Source organism: Chiloscyllium plagiosum, unplaced genomic scaffold (genome assembly GCF_037043375.1).
Source record: "Chiloscyllium plagiosum isolate Xiang-an unplaced genomic scaffold, Cpla_swu_hap1 HiC_scaffold_16, whole genome shotgun sequence".
Lineage (NCBI taxonomy): Eukaryota > Metazoa > Chordata > Chondrichthyes > Orectolobiformes > Hemiscylliidae > Chiloscyllium > Chiloscyllium plagiosum.
In genome coordinates this window covers 33,962,385-33,984,525 of record NW_028270154.1, presented here as the reverse complement: position 1 = coordinate 33,984,525, position 22,141 = coordinate 33,962,385, and the positions used below count along the sequence as shown (strand labels likewise).

Genomic DNA, 22,141 nt, shown 5'->3' with positions numbered 1-22,141 from the left:
TCCCAAATGAATTTGTGAAAAAGCAAACATTTAGCCCACGGGTTACAGATATTGGGCAAATACGCACAACAAAAGCAATTCATGCTGTGTTAACTGCCTCAGATAAAGAGCTCTGTTGGCAATGAACCCAGTTGGGACAGGACCAGATAGGCCCAGAACCAGTCACTTGATCTCATCCAATGGTGTGAAAGTTGATCTCAGTTCCATATGCTAGGAAAATCAGGCTCCTACTTCAATTTAATGCTTCCTTGTTGAATACACTGATGGAATTCACGGGTACACATTAAGGTTCGGCATTCCAGCAGAGTGTTAGATGATGGCTGATACCAATAGAAGCTGTTTCCATCAATTTCAAGAAGGGTAAGGTCAAAATTAGAAGAACAAAAAAAAATCTAGTCAGGAATAGGTTTGAAAATTATGGAATTAATTACAAAGGGATATAATTACATTATCCTTGGAATATCGTACTACTTGTAAGGTAGCCACAGTAAAGTGGGTTCCTATGAAAGGGCTCACTGGTGGGGATGAGACTATGGATAACATTTCTTTTTAAGTTTAATTCTATGGACATAGTTCTGTGCTGAACTCCCTGTGTCAATGACCTAGTTTACTGTATTTTCAGCAAACATGGAATAGATCTGACACAGAATGTGGAATGGGTGTGCTTAACAACTGTTCAAAACATATCTGATCCCTGAAAATCTGATCTGCAGAGCAACTGTAAGTTTATTAAGTAACGTAGGTTGTCTTAAGTCAATATTACAATGTTATTTGTAGATCACAAAATGGTAAGTGTTATTGAGTGCAACTTCAGAAATAACTAAACTTTGAACCTTTAATCCCGCTTCAAGATCAGGGTTGAGTAAAAATATGATTCCCACTGCTTGTTAATGTGCATACTGGGGAGAAAACAGCATAGCTTTGCTTTGAGGTTAAATCAATTTCAGAGCAACCTAAATCATGGCCACACTAAAGCCTGCTGTCCCAGCTGAATGTGGGTATATATAAAGCAATATTAGATTGATGCTGCAGAGTCTTGAATCATGACACAGAGAATGCACTAATGGGACATTATACAAGACAGAAACATTGGTCGCAGTTCCTCATGTAGTCAGGACTGTAATAAGAAGACAGCTATCTCCTCAGAGAGGGGGCTGAGATTTTCGTCCACAAGTTCATGTGTTCAGTGCTTTATTAGTTCATTAGTTAGGTTAGAAAGAAAAATAACTTGAAGGAACCTTGAATATGTTCAAAGCTGTTTGCCATTTTAAGATAACTGTTATTTTGTGAGTCTTTGATATAGTTTTAACATTGATTCACTAAGAGTCATTAATTAAGGGCTTCTCTGTCTGATTAATTTCCAGTGAGCTTGCTGAATAATTTCTGGCATAAATTCACTGAGATACGGTGCTCGTGAACTTATGGCAGCAGTAATCATAGATTCAAAGTAGCAGAGTGCAATCTATCCACCTTTGTACATTTAATAAGCTCTCATACAGTTTGTTCAAAATTAAATGTAAAGTGATTAATTCAGAGAAGAACCATGATAGCAAAGGAGAAAGACCAAATGCCAGAAAGCAATGGGTCTTGGCTGAAGAAATAAAGTCAGGTTGGGTGCAGAGAATTTATTTTCTTTTTTCAGGAAAGAATGGAACAACTTCAATGTTTTTGTTTAGATTACTTGGACATACACAACAATTCTATCTTGCCTTTTTTTTAAATGTAGACAGAAAGCCAGACAAAAAAATAAGCCAGCTAGCTTATCATGTTTGCCAGGAGTCAAAGGGTCAACATGTTGTTGTATGTCATCGTGACATAACCCTATCAGACCTACAACACGTGGCAGCAGCTTATGTGGTAAGATGGCATTTGCTTGAACCAAATGGCCATCTCTCAAACCTTAAGGGGAATAAGTTTTTAGTAGTGGATCAAGAGTGATTATATCAGGGGAGTGATTGAGCCTGGTAATCCCTAAGAGCTAAGAGCCCTGAGCTGCATTCTGTTCAGATACAGGAGATGGGTGCTTGTCCCGCATGCAAAGCAGTTTGACAGCAGCATTGCTACTTTCACTAGTAGGTAAATTCCAAATTGAGGTATTAAAGTTCTGAACGATATTAGAATTTTGTCTGAGATGTACCATGATGATGTGGTGAGATTGATGTATTGTAGATGCTGACTCCCATGGACAATGGGAGAAAGTGGTCAATGGCCAGGAAGTGTACACTGAAGTGTTGGGGAATGCTAGCCACCACTGTTAAGGGCATCAGTCAAACTCAGACGAGGGTAATGGGCACGGTCAGTTGCATGCTTGGTGTGATCAGGGTCTGGGGAGCCATGTTATCACATTCCAGAGATTGGGCAAGGGTCATTCCTGCAGTCCAGGTTCAATCTGTTCAGGGGTTACAAGTAAACCAATCAGAGAGCTATAAGATATAAGAATAGAAGGCCATTCAGCCCATGCAGTCTGCTCCACCAGATCGTTGCTCAGTTCCAATTTCCTGCATGTTCCCCATGACCCTTGATCCCCTTAGTGATTATGAATCTGTCTGCACAATATCAGGCAGGACAAGGTGTTAGGTGCACTGAGTGAATGATTAAAATGTGCAGAGGGAGGTTAGGTAAACTGTGGACATCACACTGACTTGGGTGGCTACTTCAGATGAGACTGGCAGTATCTAGTGCCTGACATTTTAATGACAGATTCTCATCTTTGGGCATAGAACATTGAGAAAGTTTGGACATTGAGATTGTTCTGTTTTCTTTTCCTTTAAACAAATAGACAGAAAATTGGGCAGACTCTGATGAGTCTGTTTTGTAGGATATTGACATTGTTGGAATGGTCAGTATTTATTGGCCAACTCAGATTGCCTTTGAGAGCATGATGGTTTGATCAGGTGGCTCAAAACCCAAATTATCCTTCATGTGGGAACTCTTTTGTGACCAATTAAAATAAGAGAAAACTCTACCTTGAAGATGGAAAGGATATGAAGATGTAGGTTCTGGAAAAAAGTATCCTATAATAAATCTGCAGATTCTAGGTAGGATAAACCTGGAAACTTATATTTCTCCACTACCCCCAGACACTTAACTTGCACTAAGTCCCATTCACCCATTACTAATATGCTCACTTATCTACAATTGGCTTCCAATCCAACAAACCCTCTTTTTTTAACATTCTCTTCCTCATTTTCCAGTCTCTATACAGCTTCAACTCTCTCTACCTTTGTAATGTCCTCCAATTGTACATTCTCCAAGATCCCTGCTCTCCTCAATTTTGGCTTTGAGTGGTACGTTGGCTCAATGGTTAACACTACTGCCTCACAGTACCAGGGACCAGAGTTCAATTTCACCCTTGGTTGACTGACACTGTGGAATTTGCATATTCTCCCTGAATCTGCATGGGCTTCCTTTGGGTGTTTCGGTTTCTTGCCACAGTCCCAAGCTATTTAGTCCCTGGGATATTCAGGGTTACAGGGATAGGAGAGGGTGGGGTTTGTGAGGGCTGGTCTTTGGAGGGTCAGTTTGGACTCGATGGGTTGATTGGCCTGCTTCTACACTGTAGGAATTCTATTCTATTCTACTCTGTTGTGTTCTTATGCTACCATGGTTTTAAATGGAAGATGTATTTTAAGTTTCCTTGGCCATAAACTCTGAAATACCATTTGTAAACATCTCTATTTCTCTACCTCTTTCCCTTCTTTCAGTACACGACTAATAACTGTTGGTCATTTGTCCTCAACTGTGAATTGGTATTTGATAATGCTCCTGGAAAATGGTCTGGGGTGTTTTATAATGTTGAACGTGTATGAGTGCAAATTGTTGCTGAGAAAAAAATGTTAAAAAAAGTAACAGAAAGCAGAGCAGAATTTGTTCATTAAAAATCATATTGCTCAGTTCAATTTGACTGCTATGGTTCTTGTTAAAATGTTATACTCTGAACAGGTGGAACTACCATTTGCTGGACCGCAGTATGCATCCAGCCTGTGGCCAAGAGTATAGTGATCTTACAGTCACATATTTCATGGTGAGTAATAATGCTTATCACATTCTCGTGAGGAATTCCTGGAACCTGCTGCCCACCTAATGAGGTGTCACTGTTGATACTTAAGACACAACAAACAAGTAACCTACTGGAGTAAGACATAGTGGGATCTCTTTAGGATGAAGTTGAAGCCAAAATAATATGGTACATTGTGCAAAGGGCATTGAGAGACCAGTTCCAGAACAATAACTGCTACCCCACTGGGACCAGCTAGCTGTGCACAAATCTTTCTTTGCTGATCTTCAGTGGAGATTTAATTATCTAATATAGACACAACAAGTGCTGGAGAACTCAGTGCATCTGATAGTATCAGTGGAGAGAGAAGCAAAGTTAACATTTCAAATCTGATTTGACTTGAAACATTAATTCTGTTTCTCTGTCCATAGATGCTGCCAGAGCTGCTAATTTACTTTTTATTCATTCGTGGAATGTGAGTGACTCTGGCTGGGCCAACATTTATTACTCATCCCTAGTTGCCCTTAAAAAGCTGATGATGAGCTGCCTGTTGAACCGCCAGACCTCGTGCTGTGGGAAGACCCACAGTGCCCTTAGGGAGGGAATTCCAGGATTTTGACTTAGCGACACTGAAGGAACAGCAATATATTTCCAACTCAGGATGGTGAGTGATCTGGAGGGAAATTTGCAGATGGTGGTGTTCCCATGTATCTGCTGCCCATGTTTTTTCAGATGGAAGTGATCATGGGTTTGGAAGATGCTATGTAAAGAGCTTTGATGTATTTCTGCAGTGCATCTACAGATGGTACACAATGCTGCTACTGATTGTCGGTGATGGAGGGAGTGTATGCATGTGGATGTGATGCCAATCCAGTGGGGTGCTTTGTTCTGGATGGTATCAAGTGGGCGGCACGGTGGCACAGTGGTTAGCACTGCTGCCTCGCAGCGCCAGAGATCCAGGTTCAATTCCCGCCTCAGGCGACTGACTGTGTGGAGTTTGCACATTCTCCCCGTGTCTGCGTGGGTTTCCTCCGGGTGCTCCGGTTTCCTCCCACAGGCCAAAGATGTGCAGGTCAGGTGAATTGGCCATGCTAAATTGCCCATAGTGTTAGGTAAGGGGTAAATGTAGGGGTATGGGTGGTTTGCGGTTCGGCGGGGCGGTGTGGACTTGTTGGGCCGAAGGGCCTGTTTCCACACTGTAAAGTAATCTAAAGTAATCTAAACTATAAGCATCTTGAGTGTTGTTGGAGCTGCACCCATCCAAGCAAGTAGGGAGTATTCTATCATATTCCTGACTTGTGCCTTGTAGATGGTGGTCACAATCTGGGGAGTCATGAGGTGAGTTACTTGCTGCAGGATTTCGCCTCAGACCTACTCATGTAGCCACTACATATATAATAGTCCAGTTCAGTTTTTAGTCAATGGAAACCCTCTGGTTGTTGATACTGAGTGCATTCAGAGATGGAGATGGCACTGAATGTCAAGGTGTTGTAACTAGGTATTCTCTTGCTGAAGATGGTCAAAAAGGTGGTGAACAACATTATCAAAGACAGGAGACTTCCCAGTGTTCTGCGTTGCTAATTGCATCATATAATGCAGTTAAACCCCATAACAAACTCCTGTGTTGTCTGGGCCTAAGTGGCTGGGATGTGATTCTATGGAGAAGGAATAAGGCCTATATCAACAGATAAACACCATGTTATGGTCTCAAATGTTAAGTGTGATGGTGGGTTTCCATGCATCAGGTACTGATAAAACTCAATCTGCCAGCAACGATTGCTGCCTTTCGAGTAAGTCAATACTTGTTTCTCCCATTAACTCTCTTTGGATGTTGCACATAAATTTCTACTTTCATTTGCTATCCCTACATTTTCACATATTTTGCTTATTGAAAAACTTACAACATGGAAACACATCATCCTGAATAATGTTACATTTTCATATTAAATATATATTACATTCCTGAAACTGTATACAATGGAAGTTACTATTGGTCTGTTAGACAGACATTTACAGTAATGTGCTCACATTAAATTGCTTTCTCCACTATTTAACAAGGATATTAACCTGTTTATTTTAAATGAGCTCTCCACAGAAATAGTGAGGAGAAAAATGTAATACAAATACATTAAATATTCACATCACTAGTTGTAATTTTTACTTTTATTTGATGTAATTTTCCTCTCAATTTCACTCTTCCTTACTGAAAACAAAGGAAATAATGACTTATGTTGTCATTTACTACTACAATGTTCTTCATGCACTTCATAACTGGAGTATAAGTTCTTCTGCATATATATAAGTGAGAAATTGGGGCTCGTAGTATTTATGTTTTGTGTGCTACAAGTAGCATTGAAATTCCAAAATGGCAAAAATGGCATGCAAGCACGTTGGTAAACATGAATCACACCTGAGGTTATCTTAATGCGGACATTAATGTGTACAGTGAATGTCAACTGGAAGTATGTAGAGGACCCAGATCATTGGTTAATCAGTTGATGTTAGTGTTACTATTGCAGAGTTCCCTGCTGCATTCGATGTTTTGTTTCTAGTTTTTCGGGATACATTAGGCTACTTATTCAGTTCTTTCTGGTTAGTTCCTCATTGGTTTATTTGAATTGTTGATATGGTTCAACATATTTCTGGTGCTTCATGTTGGTTTAAGTTACTTGAATATAAAGAAATGATATTACAGGGGCTGAAACATTTTCTTCTGATTTCAAGACTTCTACGCAAACCTGGAGCTCCCAGACACAGGGGAACCTTTCTCTTGGATTAGAAGATGGCAGAATGAACAGAACACAGGTGTATAGCCTGCATTTCTATCAATTCAATTAATCAAGTTCTCTGTAAGTTTTTGGTGGTGGGGGCGGGGGGTTTAGTCAAACCTCTTTATAATGAGCTTTCTAAAGCTGAAGCATGATTCCTTACTTTGAGGAACACTGATCAAGTAGATCAAACATAATTAAAGAGATGTTCTCTTGCACATGTTTATTAATGGCATCTGTTTCATTTTCTAATAATAACAGCAATCTAATGAACAGTTTTAATAACATTTATCATGACAATAGACAATTCTCTTTATGAGACCACGCAAACTGCTCACTAGCATCTGCTATTAGCAGACAGACGTCTGTTGCAAAACATCTTGATCACAACATTTAGAGGGAAATGGGCCAAATGCTGACAAATGGCACTAGATTAATTTAGGATATCTGCTCAGCATGGACACGTTGGACTGAAGGCTCTGTTTCTGTGCTATGCAGCATTATGAGTCTATAATATTTGGTTTATTGTGCTCACACGTTTGGTGCTATAGATGTCATTGGTACATAAATGCTTCAATGTTGTGCAGATTTCCACAGTCAAGAGTGTGGTGCTGGAAAAATACAGCAGGTCAGGCAGCATCTGAGGAGCAGGAATAACAACATTTCGGACAAAAACCCTTCATCATGAATGAGCCTAGGAGCCTCGGGGGTGGTGAGATAAATGGAAGGGGGGTGGGGTTTGGAGGAAAGGCAGCTGAGAGTGCAATAGAATAATGGAGATGGGATAAAGGTGATAGGTCAGAGAGGAGGGTGGAGCAGATAGTTGGGAAGGAAGATGGACAAATGAGACCAGTCATGAGGACAGTGCTGAGCTGGAAGTTTGGAACTGGGGTAAAGGGGGGAGGGAGGGGAAATGAGGAAACATGTGAAGTCTACATTGATGACATGGGGTTGGAAGGTCCCAAGGTGGAAGGTGAGGTGTTTCTCCAGGCATCGTGTGGTAAGGGAGTGGCGGTGGAGGAGGCTCAAGACCTACATGTCCTCGGCAAATTGAGAGGGAGAGTTGAAGTGTTCGGCCATGGGGCAGTGAGATTGATTGGTGCGGGTATCCCGGAAATGTTCTTTGAAGGGCTCTGCGATTAGACGTCCTGTCTCCCCAATGTAGAGGGAACCTCATCGAGGGCAATGGATACAGTAAATGACATGTGTGAAAGTGCAGGTGAAACATTGATGGATGTGGAATGCTCTTTTGGGACCTTGGATGGAGGTGAGGGGGAGGTGTTGGTCCAGGTTTTGGAATTCTTGCGGTGGCTGGGGAAGGTGTCAGGAGGGGAGGGTGAGTGGTCAGGGGGCGTGGACCTGACTTTCACAGCTTGGCCTTTCATTTTGGTGCGGATATTAATGTGGATGTTACCATACACTGGAAGTATGCCGGATAGACACTTCGTGGGGAAACCCAGAGTTTATGTTCTAAATTGGTTGAGCTCAATGTGAGTCCTGAGGCTGGAAAGGTATTTAATCTGAAAATGCAGAATCTCATTAACATACATATATGGCTTCATGCACGTCACATCTAAATGCAGAAGTTTACCAGAGCCACAAAATGTTCCACTTCCCGAGTGTTCAGTTGGTGAAAACCTGCTGATGGTTCATGATGCCTCTATTTTGCACCAGGTGGTAAGATCATCAGTGTTTGAGCCACCTTGTCAAATCAGAAAATGGCTACTTGTGATAAGGTGAACCTCCTTAACCACATGCATGCATATAATAATAACCATTCTGTTACATTAAAATATCATTCAACACATGACTCTGGTCCTCAAAACACAATACAAATGTCTGGAAGAGATTTTAGAAGAGATCTGCAATATACACCAGAATAGCCCTTAAGACAAGCCATCCAAGGGGATAGCCTTGGGTACAGTATCATGGACAAAGTGCATTGTGGGAAATTTAACCTTGCCATTTGGCACAGCCATTTTGGATACAGAATATTAGACATTTAGTTCATGTTTGCAGCATAATCACCAAGAGCTGTCTTAAGCCTCACTAAATATTACAATGTTGCTCTTTGTTATTATTTGTTATTGCCTGGTACAGCTGCCTGATGTAGTAAAAAGTGTTCTCTGATGTTAAAAATCCTTATCTATTCCACAACTGTGCAAATTAAAGGAGTAACGAATGGGTTGTCACTGAAGTTGACAAATTGGGCTAGAATATACTGTAAAGATGCAAATATAAACCTCATAAAATGCTGAAACTTACCTTGACATCCCAACTGAAAACTCAGAAAGGTGGCTTTTGGTGGAGTAAAGATCAGTAAAGTGGAGTTGTCTTTTTTGATTTGAATGCTGTTCACAGCATTTTCAGCATCTTCACCACTTGTTAAAGCACAGATTAGCAATGATAATCAGCCAAAAACATATTGAACTTTGTAGAAGACAATTGGGTGGTTAATATATTCTCAACGGGATTATTGACTTTGTGTTCTTGATGCTGTGTAACATGCCATTTGTCTGTTCACTGTCAATATCTCCATATTTCTTATCTGGATATAATTTGTCTCTCAGAATGGGGGGTGGGGTGAAGAAAGGATGGCGTCAGCTACAAACAGGATAATGTCAGTAATAATAAAGTTCCTGTTGACCTTTTACAAAGCTGAGAGACTGTTTGCATCCAAATGTATTTCTTTAGGGAAATTCTGCAAAACAGAGCTGGTTTATATATTTGCTTTTGTTTTTTTCACGAGTTTAGGATTATTTTCATTAGAAAGATGGAGGTTGAGGCGGGATCTGATTGAGGTCTACAAAACCATGAGAGGTATAGATAGGGTGGATAGCAAGAAGCTTTTTCCCAGAGTGGGGGACCAAATACTAGAGGTCACGAGTTCAAAGTGAGAGGGGAAAAGTTTAGAGGAGACATGTGTGGAAAGTTCTTTATGCAGAGGATGGTGGGTGCCTGAAATGCGTTGCCAGCGGAAGTGATAGAGGTGGACACCTTAGCGTCATCTAAGATGTAACTAGACAGATGCATGAATGCGCAGGGAGCAGAGGGATACAGATCCTTTGAAAATAGGTGACAGGTTTAGATAGAGGATCTGGATCAGCACAGGCTTGGAGGGCTGAAGGGTCTTTTCCTGTGCTGGAATGTTCTTTGTTCTTTGTTTTTCTTTGTTTCCCACTAAATAACTCTACCATGGCTTGAGTCTTATGAGTCTTATTCTACTTGGGAGAGTGTCATCTCCAGCTGATGTCAACTGGGCTGCTGTGCGGGAGAAAGGTGAATGATCTTCTTTGCTACCTCACACTCACTCTATCTCTGCCACCAAACCTACCACCTATTAAGTCTCATGCTCTGACACACCCTCTGTTACATGCATTACCTTTCCCCATCTGTTCTCATTACCACACGTTTATCCTTCCATACCATTAACCCTGGATGATCCCTGCACTGCTTTCTCACTCACTTGGAATGCTTCAACAACTGTGCACTGGCTCTTTAGCTGTGCCATCCACTTGCATCTTACTCATTCACCACCTTAGATTACTTGCCGTGTGGAAACAGGCCCTTCGGCCCAACAAGTCCACACTGACCCGCCAAAGCGCAACCCACCCAGACCCATTTCCCTACATTTACCCCTTCACCTAACACTACGGGCAATTTAGCATGGCCAATTCACCTGACCTGCACATGTCTGGACTGTGGGAGGAAATCAGAGCACCCGGAGGAAACCCACGCAGACATGGGGAGAATGCGCAAACTCCACACAGAGGGTCACCTGAGGTGGGAATTGAACCCGGGTCTCTGGCGCTGTGAGACAGCAGTGCTAACTACTGTGCCACTCTGCCGTCCACCTTTTTGCCACTACAGGAGAAGACATCCCACAACAAGGCACGTGAGGTTAGAATAGTGAGGTTGGGTGTGCTGCCAGACAGCTATATCCTTCGGTCCTCTGAGGAAAGAACACACCCTCATTGGACCACTCATGTGGGGATGCAGAGACATCCATGACCCAGGACTCAAGTAAGTAACACTTGTCATTCCACTGTTAACCAGATAGAACATAGAACATAGAAAAATACAGCGCAGTACAGGCCCTTTGGCCCTCGATGTTGCGCCAATCCAAGCCCACCTAACCTACACTAGTCCACTATCCTCCATATGCCTATCCAATGCCCGTTTAAATGCCCATAAAGAGGGAGAGTCCACCACTGCTACTGGCAGGGCATTCCACAAACTCATGACTCGCTGAGTAAAGAATCTACCCCTAACATCTGTCCTATACCTACCACCCCTTAATTTAAAGCTATGCCCCCTTGTAATAGCTGACTCCATACATGGAAAAAGGTTCTCATGGTCAACCCTATCTAAACCCCTAATCATCTTGTATACTTCTATCAAGTCACCCCTAAACCTTCTTTTCTCCAATGAAAACAACCCCAAGTGCCTCAGCCTTTCCTCATACGATCTTCCTACCATACCAGGCAACATCCTGGTAAATGTCCTCTGCACCCGTTCCAGTGCCTCCACATCCTTCCTATAGTATGGCGACCAAAACTGCACACAATACTCCAGATGCGGCCGCACCAGAGTCTTATACAACTGCAACATGACCTCAGGGCTCCGGAACTCAATTCCTCTACCAATAAAAGCCAGTACGCCATATGCCTTCTTCTAAAAGCCAGTACGCCATATGATCAGAGGAATGCATTGAACACCTCTACTGACCAGTGGCAGCAATGCCATCTTGTGCACTATCCTGAGGAATGCCTGCATCGATGTCCTAGACTTGAGATGACTGACTTCCAACAACTGTAACTATCTTCCTGTGTCCCATGTATGACTCCAGCCAGAGGAGAGTTTGCTCCTGATACCCATTGATGTCAATTTTGCTAGCTAGAACTTGGCTAGGAGAGCAACAAGTTCTCAAGCACAAGTCTTCAATACTATTCCCTGAATGTTGTCAGAGCCCATAGCCTTTGCAGTTTTCAATGCCTCCAATCATTTCTTGATAACATGTGGAGTCAATCGAATTTAATGTAGATATATTGTTTTCCACAAAACGTTATCTGAATATATTCTTCATTTCATAAACCCTTGTTTTTCACTAATCCTGTGGTTGTCCCTGTCCTTGTGTAGATGTCTAATAGTGCCCTACACCTTCACTCAATGGGCATTATTGAGATGCAATGGTTGAGAGTGTACACTGAACATTAAACACATTGTGTAGGAGAATGGGTAGCAATGCATGTATGCATTTCAAATGGATCACTCCAATACCTTGCACATTCGCTCCCCTCTACTTCAACGTTGCTTACTAGTTGGCTAGCTGTATCTGTGGAAGTATAGATCTCAGTTAGCTATCCAACATATATAGGTGTAGGATAGCCAGGGAATGACATCCTTCATGCCAATGTGGTCAACATATTCTGTGTTCACCACTAATGGTCTTTGCATGTGGATGCCTAGTGATCTGTTACAGAAGCAGACTCTTTCCTCACATGGAAATGGAGACTGCATCAGATACTAGCTTATTAAAAATGTCCTGTCATCTCTCAGACTGATGTTCCATCTGACTGTTGTAACAAAATCTTTTGAGTGGCTCACAAAATTCCAATGGCAGTCCCTTAAGTATTAAGAAAAATCAAGCTAAAATATAAAAAAACATCAAAGATTTGGTTATATTATGACACACACCACACATGTTTGGTAATTACAAAATTCCATACATCAATTTACCTGCATCTTTCACCTCAATACCATATTTTAAACAACCATTGAGTAGAGTATTAATAGGTTGCAAAAATGATCGTGGGAAAGTTAGTACAATTTTTTTACAAGACATGGTTTGCCCAAAGAAATACAATCAGATCAAGATTCATGGATATTTAAAGGAATAATGAATAGTTGGGAATAAAATAATTTAGATCTTTAGTTCATCATCCACAATCTTAAGCAGCATTGAAAAAAAAATCAATTATGAAGAAAACTTGTCAAGTTTATTCAAAATTATTGGGGTAAACCTTGTTATTGTTTGCCATGAGGAATAGCCGTAAATAGTCCAAAGGATTCAGTCCTATTGAACCATAAAACATAGAAGCTAGCAGGAGGAATAGGCCATGAAGCCCTTTCAACATGCTCCATCATTCAATATGATCATAGCTGATCCCCTACCTTAATGCCATTATCCCATATTCTCTACATAGACCTTTATATCTTTAACATCTGAATAAGATGATTTCATTCCTGAATTTATTAGTAACTTGGCCTCCGGAGTCTTTTATTGTACAGAATTCCACATATCTATGACTCTTTGAGTGAAGAAATCTTTCCTTATCTCAATCCTAAATGGTTGACCCTGTATACTGAGACTGTGTCCCCTGGTTCTATTCTCCCCAGCCAGGGAAAACATCTAGGAGAAAGTGAGGACTGCAGATGCTGGAGGTCAGAGCTGAGAAATGTGTTGCTGGAAAAGCGCAGCAGGTCAGGCAGCATCAAAGGAGCAGGAGAATCGACGTTTTGGGCATAAGCCCTTCTTCAGGAATCTTCTTCCTGAAGAAGGGCTTATGCCCGAAACATTGATTCTCTTGCTCCTTTGATGCTGCCTGACCTGCTGCGCTTTTCCAGCAACACATTTTTCAGCAGGGAAAACATCTGCCCTACATCTAGTCTGTTCAGCCCTGTTAGCATTTTATATGTTTCAATCAGATCTCCACTCAGCTTCCTACACTCTGTGAATACAGGCCCAAGTCTAACCAATCTCTCCTCTGAGGACATTTCTGCCATCCCCAGTATCAGCCTAGTGAACATACACTGAACTCTCTCAATGACAAGTATATCTTTTCTTAAGTAGGAAGACCAAAACTGCTTGCAATACTTGAGATATGATCTCACTAAGGCCCTGTAAAACTATAGGAAGACATTCTAACTTCTGAACTCAAATCCCCTTGCAATGAAAGTAAATGTGTTATTTGCCTTCCTAATTGCTAGCTGCACCTGCCTGTTTACTTTTATTGACTAGTGTACAAGAACACTCAGGTCTCGGTGTACACCTAGACTTCCAAATATATCATCATTTAAGTAATACTCTTCCCTTCTGTTTTTCACACCAAAGTGTAAACCTTCACATTTAGCCACATTGTACGATATCTGCCAAGTGTTTGATACTCACTCAACTTGTCTAAATTACCTTGAAACTACCTTGCCTTCTCCTCACAACTCACTATCCCGCCCAGGTTTTGTGTCATCACAGCAAACTTGAAAATGTTCTTTTGGTTCCCTCATCCAGGCCGTTTTGGCCTGAATGTATCATGAATAACTGGGGCCCAAGCATTGATCCTTGCAGTACCCCACTAGCCACTCGATGCCACTTGGAAAATGATCAATTTTTAGACAGGCAGGACAGGTCAAGAAGGCAGTGCCAAGTTGAAAGGTTGGATCTGGGATGATGTGGGGGGAGGGGAGATTTGGAAACTAGTGAAGTTGACATTGGTGCTGTGTGGTTGGAGGGTCCAAGGCAGAAGATGTGGCATTCTTCATCCAGTTGGTGGAAGGGTTTGATTTGACAGTGGAGGAGATCCAGGAGTTGCATGTCTTTGGGGGAGTGGGAGAGGGAGTTGAAGTGGTCAGCCACGGGGCAGTGGGGTTGTATCCCAGAGATGTTCCCTGAAATGCTCTGTGAGTTGGTGTACCGTCTCCTTAATATTGAGGAGACCACATTGAGAGCAACGGAGGAGTAGATGAGGAAGAAAATCTCTGTCAGATGTGAAAAGATCCTTTGGGAACTTGGACGGAGGTGATGGGGGAGGTGTGGGTGCAGGTTTGACACCTTGTGCTGCAGCAAGGGAAGGTGCTGGGTGTGGAGGCCTCTGTTTCGTCATCTCCCCTGAACCAGGCAGTACTCCTCCATTTGAATGGCAGAAATGGTGCTCACCTTCAACAATGTCTGCTTTGAATCCTGCCACATCCTTCACATCAAAGGGGCAGCCATGGGCACCTGCATGGGCCACAGCTTTGCCTGTCTCTTTTTCGGGTACGTGGAGCAGTCCATCTTCCTCAGTTACACCGGCACCATGCTTCACCTTTTCCTCCACTCTATTGATGACTGTATCGGCGCCACCTCATACTCCCACGAGGAGGTTGAACAGTTCATCAACTTCACAAACATATTCCACCCTGACCTCAAGTTCACCTGGAAATCTCGGACACCTCTCTCTCCTTCCTAGACCTCTCCGTCTCTATCTCCAGTGACTGACTCAATACAGATATCTACTTCAAACCCACTGACTCCCAGAGCTACATGGACCACACTTCCTCCCACCTTCCCTTCTGTTAAAATGCGATCCCTTGCTCCCAATTCCTGTGTCTCCGCTGTATCTGCTCCCAGGGGGATCAATTCCACTCCAGGACATCTCAGATGGCCTCCTATTTTAAGGACTACAGTTTCCCCTCCCACGTGATCAACAATGCCCTCCAGCACATCTCCTCCACTTCTCACACCTCTCCGAAGCAAGAAGGATAGAACCCCTTCAGTCCTCACCTTTCACTCCCTAATCTCCAAATACAGTGCATTATCCTCTACCATTTCTGCCACCTACAATCAGACTCCACTACCAAAGATATATTTCCCACTCCATCCCTATCTGTGTTCCACAGAGACCATTCCCTCTGTGACTCCCTTGTTATATCCACACCGCTCACCAACACTCCCTCCACACTTGGCACCTACTCTTGCCATCACATGAGTTGTAAAACATGGCCCACACTTCTGCTCACCTCCGTCTAAGGCCCAAAGGATTTTTTTTCACATCCAGCAGAGATTTTCCTGCACTTCCACCAACCTCATCTACTGCATCCGTTGCTCTCAATGTGGTCTCCTCTTCATAGGGGAAACAAGATGCCAACTTGTGGAGCGTTTCAGGGAACATCTCTGGGACACGCGCATCAAACAACCCCACTGCCCTGTGGCTGACCACTTCAACTCCCCCTCCCACATCCCCAAGGACATGCAAATCCTGAGCCTCCCCCACCACCAAATCAAACCAGCCCACCAACTAGGACAAGAACACCTCATCTTCTGCCTTGCGACCCTTCAACCATACCACATCAACATTGACTTCACTAGTTTCCAAATCTCCTGTCCCTCCACCTCATCCCAGATCTAACCCTCCAACTCAGCACCACTGTCTTAACCTGTCCAACTTGTCCATCTTCCTTCCTACCTATCTGATTCATTGTCCCCACTAACCAATCACAATTACTCCCCACCTGCATCCAACTATTGCCTTTCCCGCTACTTTCCCCATAGTCTCACTGCCACCCCCCTATTTATCTCTCAGCCCCCTCCAATATTTCTGATGAAGGGCTTATGCCAAAAATGTCAACTTCTGTTTAGATGCTGCCTGACCTGTTATGCATTTCCCCCGCGCCACCCTTTTTGACTGTAGTTCTACTTTGTTCTTTCTCCCTCCTTTTTAAATGAGGGGGGTTACGTTGCCACCTTCCAATCTGTAGGAACAGCTCCAGAGTCTATAGAACTTTGAATGATGGCACTGATGTATCAACCATTTCCACGGTCACCTGCTTTGGTATGTGGTTTGTCAATCTGTGGTGATTTATCACCCTTGAACTTCATTAATTTTCTCACAACCATTTTCTTCCTAATACTGATTATAATTGATTTTGCCCTCTCAGAGTACTCTTCTTTCCCTAATATTTTTGGAAGGTTATTTATGCCCTCTCTTGTGAAGTATAATTTGATTCTTCTGCCATTTCTTGTTTCCCATTATAATTTCCCCAGCTTCTGGCTGTAGGGGATCTACAATTTTCTTTACTAATCTTTTTCTTTTCACTTATTTATAGAAGCTTCTATAGTCAGTTTCTACGTTCCCTGCAATTTTATTCGCATACTTTATTCTCCAGTCTTGATCAAATTTTCAGCTGATGCATGGACATCAAGTGAGAGGACACCTTCAGTTAATTAGAGAAAAATATATTCACCAAACCGAGAGATTACGCTTCCAACTTATTTCTCAAGTTTCCAAGAAGAACCAACTAAAGTGTATGAGTTGGCCAAATATCATTCGAAAAGTGTTTAACAAACATGGAAAATTTGAGCAGATTAAAAATGATAAGGTGTTAATAATGTTACCTGTCTTTGGGCAACCATTAAAAGCAAAGTTTATTGGACCTTGACAAATAAGAAAGATACTCAATAGTGTAAATTATGTAGCGAGTACTTCAGACGGATGAAACATCAGAGAATGTGTCATGTTAATATGTTAAACTGGTATCATGACAGGGAACAGATGCAGAACAGGAGTATATGTGCAGCGGTGAAAGAAATATGGAGTGAAACAAAGATATCAATGTGAATGGAGAAAGATTCAGGAATTGAAATTTCTAAAATAGACTCTTCAACAGTCAGATTGAATAGCATGGAGGTGACTGAAAAATTAGATGAGGTATTATGCTATCTGCTAGTAAACTATCAAAGTGACTTATAAAAGTTATTACTGACTCAGAAATTAATTTACATTCATAAGCCAGGAAAAACATCTTTTAATATATATGATGTTAATTTAGGGAATATATGACCCATAAAATAACATTGATCCAGATTCAACCCTGAGTAATTAGCTCAAATGTGGGAAGAGATTAGTTTCATGATGGACAATGACTTTATTGTGATGATTCAAAGTAGCTGGAGCTCAACAATTGTGATGGTGTCAGAACCAAATGGATTCCACATGAAATATTCATTTACGATTCTGCAATTGGAGTATCATATTGAGAACATTGGATAAGCACAATTTGTTCCAAAATACGATTTGTTAAAAGAATATAAACAGGATCCATTGACTGGTAGAGCCAGAGATACCTCAGCTTTTGGAATGCCTTTAGCAATGTAAAATCATGTCATTTTGAATGAAATATGCACCAGCAATGTTTCACTGTTTAATCAACAAGTTAATTGAAAGAAAATGTAAACACGTTGCATGCATAGATGCCTTGATTGTACTTTAGCAGGGACATTTTCAACACTTAAACAAATTATTTGATTGATTACAAAGTATGAATTTATTCAAAAGAATTGGCAAAATGTGAATTTGTCAAAGCGACTTTCCAAAGCCAGGCTGATGGACAAGGCCAATTAAATGTAGAGAAGCATAAACGAGGGCTAACTTAGACTACCCCACACGAAATGAGAAATTCTGTGATGCATTGGATGACTGATTTTATTGAAAATTCATTCTGAATTCCAGTACTGTTGAGGCTCCTTTGACAAGCTTATTGAAGAATAGCAAGACATTTGAATAGACAAAAGGATGTCAGTGTGCCTTTAGCAACTTGAAAGCCATAGTGTCTCTTGTACAAGTTCTAGCTGCATCAAATTTGACTAAACGATTTCAACTGGCTTTTGATGCCAGCAATATTGGTGTTCAGGCAAGCTGTTACAGGAGAGCAACATAGGGATCTTAAAGCCAGTAGCTTTATTTTCCGAAAACTGAATTCATGCTAACATAAATATTCAACGCCGGAGAAAAAGACCCTGAGCCTGGTATTTGATCTACAACATTTTGAAGTCTAAATATCCAACAACCCTGCTGAGACTGTTATTAAACAGACCCTCATCCTGTAACCTTTCTGGTACAGTTTCACAACAAAATTCTGATACTGTACCATTGGAGTATAGTGCACAATTTGAAAATCATTCATGTAATGAAATGTTGTAGCCGAGGCTTTCTTAAAAGCAGAAACAGAGGAAACAAATACTGTTAAACTAAAATACGTAGTGATTTGGAAATTTAAATAAAAACAGAAATTGCCACTTAAAGATATTTCAGATTTTTCTGGGGGTGGAGATGTGATTAAAATTCATAGTATAGTACTGTTTGAGAACTTGGGATGTAAAGTGTAAATAAAAGGAGTTAAGGTCTTTAGTTCTGTGGAAATGACTTTTATTTTAACAATGGGTCTGAAATAAGCCTGGATAAGCTATGTTGTGACAATTGCTGAATTGTTTATTAAGTTGAGCTTTTGAAAGAGAAACCAAAGGCTAGAAGCAGGTTCAATTCAGAAGAAATAATCCATGTGCTGACCTGCTGTTCAGCAGCCTAAATGTAGTCAAAATAACTGGAAATGTCTTGGAGTTTTATTTTTAATCAGAGTTCAGTGCGAAAAGTCAGTGAATTAGCCTGAGTCTGTGAATTGAGAAGAGATGGAGAGAATCACATCTAGTAAATATGCAGTAAATGCAGGGGAGCATTTGCAATCTGTTCTGTTGAATATAAAACTAAACAGTGAAAATAGGAGTGGATGCTTCACTAGAGTTGAATGTCTGTAAAGGATATTGCTTGGAAAAGGGGTTAAATCTTTGTATTGTTTGTGATAAGATCTTTTCCTTTGTCTTGTTTTTCTTTTGATTTGTGTAAAAGAACATACGTTCTTTAAATAAAATACATTGACAGCCTTTTGTGAATATGTTCAGTAACCAAATTATGGTAAATCAATTCAGGTTTCATCCTGAAATCTGTTTTGTTCAGTATTGCTATTAGCTGGGATCGTAACACAATCACTGAGATCTGAGTATGGGTTTTGTGGGTATTAGAATAATATTGTCACACTGCAGTAGCAGAATGTTGTTCTGAGATTATTCAGAAGCAATATGTTTGTGTTAAACTCCAGAAGTATTACTTTGCAATTTGTTGAGCTGTACTTCACAGACAAAATTGGTTTCCAAAATTTTAGCAAAGGAATCTCTGAATTGGAAAAAATAAACTGCATGTATGAAGATGTCAGGCACTTTTGGCAGAGTGTGATGCTGTAGTTTTTCTGGTCCATCCTTAAATGTTTGAAGTGAAAGAAATCCCCCACTGCAACTTCTACCACCTGGCCTGGCTCATTTCCCAACACCGGGTCCAATATGGCCCCTTCCCTTGTCATACTATTGACATACTGCTCTCGAAAACTCTCCTGGACGCTCCTTACAAATTATGCCCAATTCAGACCTCTGACACTAAGTGTATCCCAGTCAATGTCTCTAATCATTAAAAATCTGAACTTTGATGTTGCCTTCCAATTCCACTTAATGGTTGGGAATGAGGCATTGATTCATCTATCTTAATCAAAGATTCTAGCTAAATTTGCCTGTACTGGCAGATTCTGCAATATCAGTAAATCTTCAATTTCTGTCTGACTTTGACTAAAGACTGTATGAAGAATTTGGAATATGAGAGGCTTTAGTGATGCCCACATCCCATGAAATAATAAAGAAGGGAAAAACAAACAATTGCTGGTTCCTTTGCACGATTTGCATCCATTCACATTTTCTGGCATTAATTATGATTTTAATAGTTTTGCAGTACAGGAAGCATGTTTGCATATGACAGAAATACATTCTATAAAATGATGACAGTACCGAAGTGATGTTTTTGTATTTCAGGCAGTGTAATAATAATGAATATTAATTAAGTACATTTATATGCATTACAGATGGATACACAGATGCTCATTATGGCAGAGAGAAATTAAATTCATTTATTAAAATAATGAGACTGGAGCATGATATGTTTGAAATAGCAAAAGTTGGTTACATCTGTTTTTTTTTAATGATATATGTCCAAAGATATACAGGTTTTGCAGAGTATAGAAATGGAGTTATGAGAGGTTGAATTCTTCACCGCAAATTGCTTTACATTGAAGATACAAAAATAATTAAATGTGATGATCAATTCTATAATATTCCCCAAAATAGCTGTTAATATGTATTTCATTTATTTAGCCTTGATGCTGCAGTGTTCATGAATGATATAGAGGATGATACAGGAAACTCATGCAAATTATATTAAAGCATTCAATAGAGAACTTGAAAAAAAGACAGCACTTGTGTGTGAGCATTGACCAAGCACTGAGAGAAATAATTCAATACAAAGCACTTATCTACCAGACCAGTTAAGTACTGAATTGCATCTCAAGGGCATTTGGCTAGGCACAAAACAAGTTAGGCTAACTTTGTAATAAAGGCTTGCATCTATGTGGTGTCTTTCGTCAGTGTCTCAAAGCACTTTACAACCAACTCAGTAGTTCTGAAGTGTATTCACTGCTGAAGTGTAGAAAATACAGTAGTCAAGTTTTCAATAGCTCACTCCTATACAGTGTAATGTGATCATATCCAGATCAGCTTTTTTTTATTTGCCTGGACATCATGGATAATTCAAGGTTAGAGTGGTGCTGGAAAAGCACAGCAGGTCAGGCAGCATCTGAGAAGCAGGAGAATCGACATTTCGGGCAAAAGTCCTTCATCATGGATAAATCCCCTGTTGTTCTTTAACATAGTGCACGTCCATCTATGAAAGGAGATGAGACTTCTATTGAACCTCTTATTCTCTGATCACACAGCGTTCTCTCAGCCTCTGTATCTCAAGCGAGCCTGCCTGGAATTTTGTACTCAAATCCTGGAGTGGGACTCAATTCACAACATTTAACTCAGATACAAAAGTGTTGTAAATGCAGCCACAGCTGAATCCTTGTGAAGATCATTAATGAGGTAAATATGGTGCATTTTTGATTTCTGTCTAATTTGAACATCCTACTTATTTGAACACTGGCTATTAAGTATTTCTGAGACTCAAGCTAATTTCTCTGATTATCATTCAGTTAGGTGTATGCTCATAGAGTCTATAATATCAACACTTACTTTGCCCTCGAGAGTTTTGGTTCCAATGTATAGCAGTCTGTCTTGCCTGGATTTGCCATGTTGAGAAATCAGATTGGGATGGCAATATAACAAATAAGTCTTTAAACCTAATCCTGCCCAGTGATTTAATCTCTAAACAGATTGTTTAAATGTTCATACTTATCAACTATTCCACAGCAAGGAGATTTCCATCCATAGGGAAGCAAATTGACGTAGTAATTGTGTACCTAATTTCTTTTTACTGGAGAAAAACAGTTACTAATTAAAAGGCATACTTCCACAAATGGGTAAAACAAAGGGAACATGATTTCATTGCCTGTTGGAATCTTGAATGTGGAACAATGGTCTCGATGGGCTGAATCACCTCCACCTGATCCTACTTACAAAATGATGGGACTTTTTGACTTTCCCCACAGCATTGTCCTTTAGTAGGCAATAGATTTGTGAGATGCAGTCAGGTTCTGCTATATGAAAGGAATTCTGATTAGCATTTTTCAAATTTTTGCCCATATCTGAGTTTGTTTCAACATGGTTTGATAACATGAGGCAATTAATGAGTTACTGAACTACGTGACAAAGCTGCTTTGGTAAATTCAATAGTTGACAGAATGTAATGTTTGAAAGAAGTATTGAACATATAAGCAAACTTAAATAATACCAGTAGAGACAGTCACTCAT

General features: G+C 40.7%; 1 long non-coding RNA gene across 3 annotated transcripts in view; it reads left to right on the top strand.

Annotated features, from left to right (window-relative positions):
- Positions 1-282: 282 nt before the first annotated feature.
- The window catches only part of LOC148147511 (uncharacterized), a 36,098-nt gene continuing 14,239 nt past the window's right edge, over positions 283-22,141 (top strand). For all 3 annotated transcript variants that reach the window (XR_015759641.1, XR_015759640.1, XR_015759639.1), the window contains exons 1-2: positions 283-360; positions 21,166-21,313. This is a non-coding gene — a long non-coding RNA (uncharacterized LOC148147511). The remainder of the gene's footprint in view (positions 361-21,165; positions 21,314-22,141) is intronic.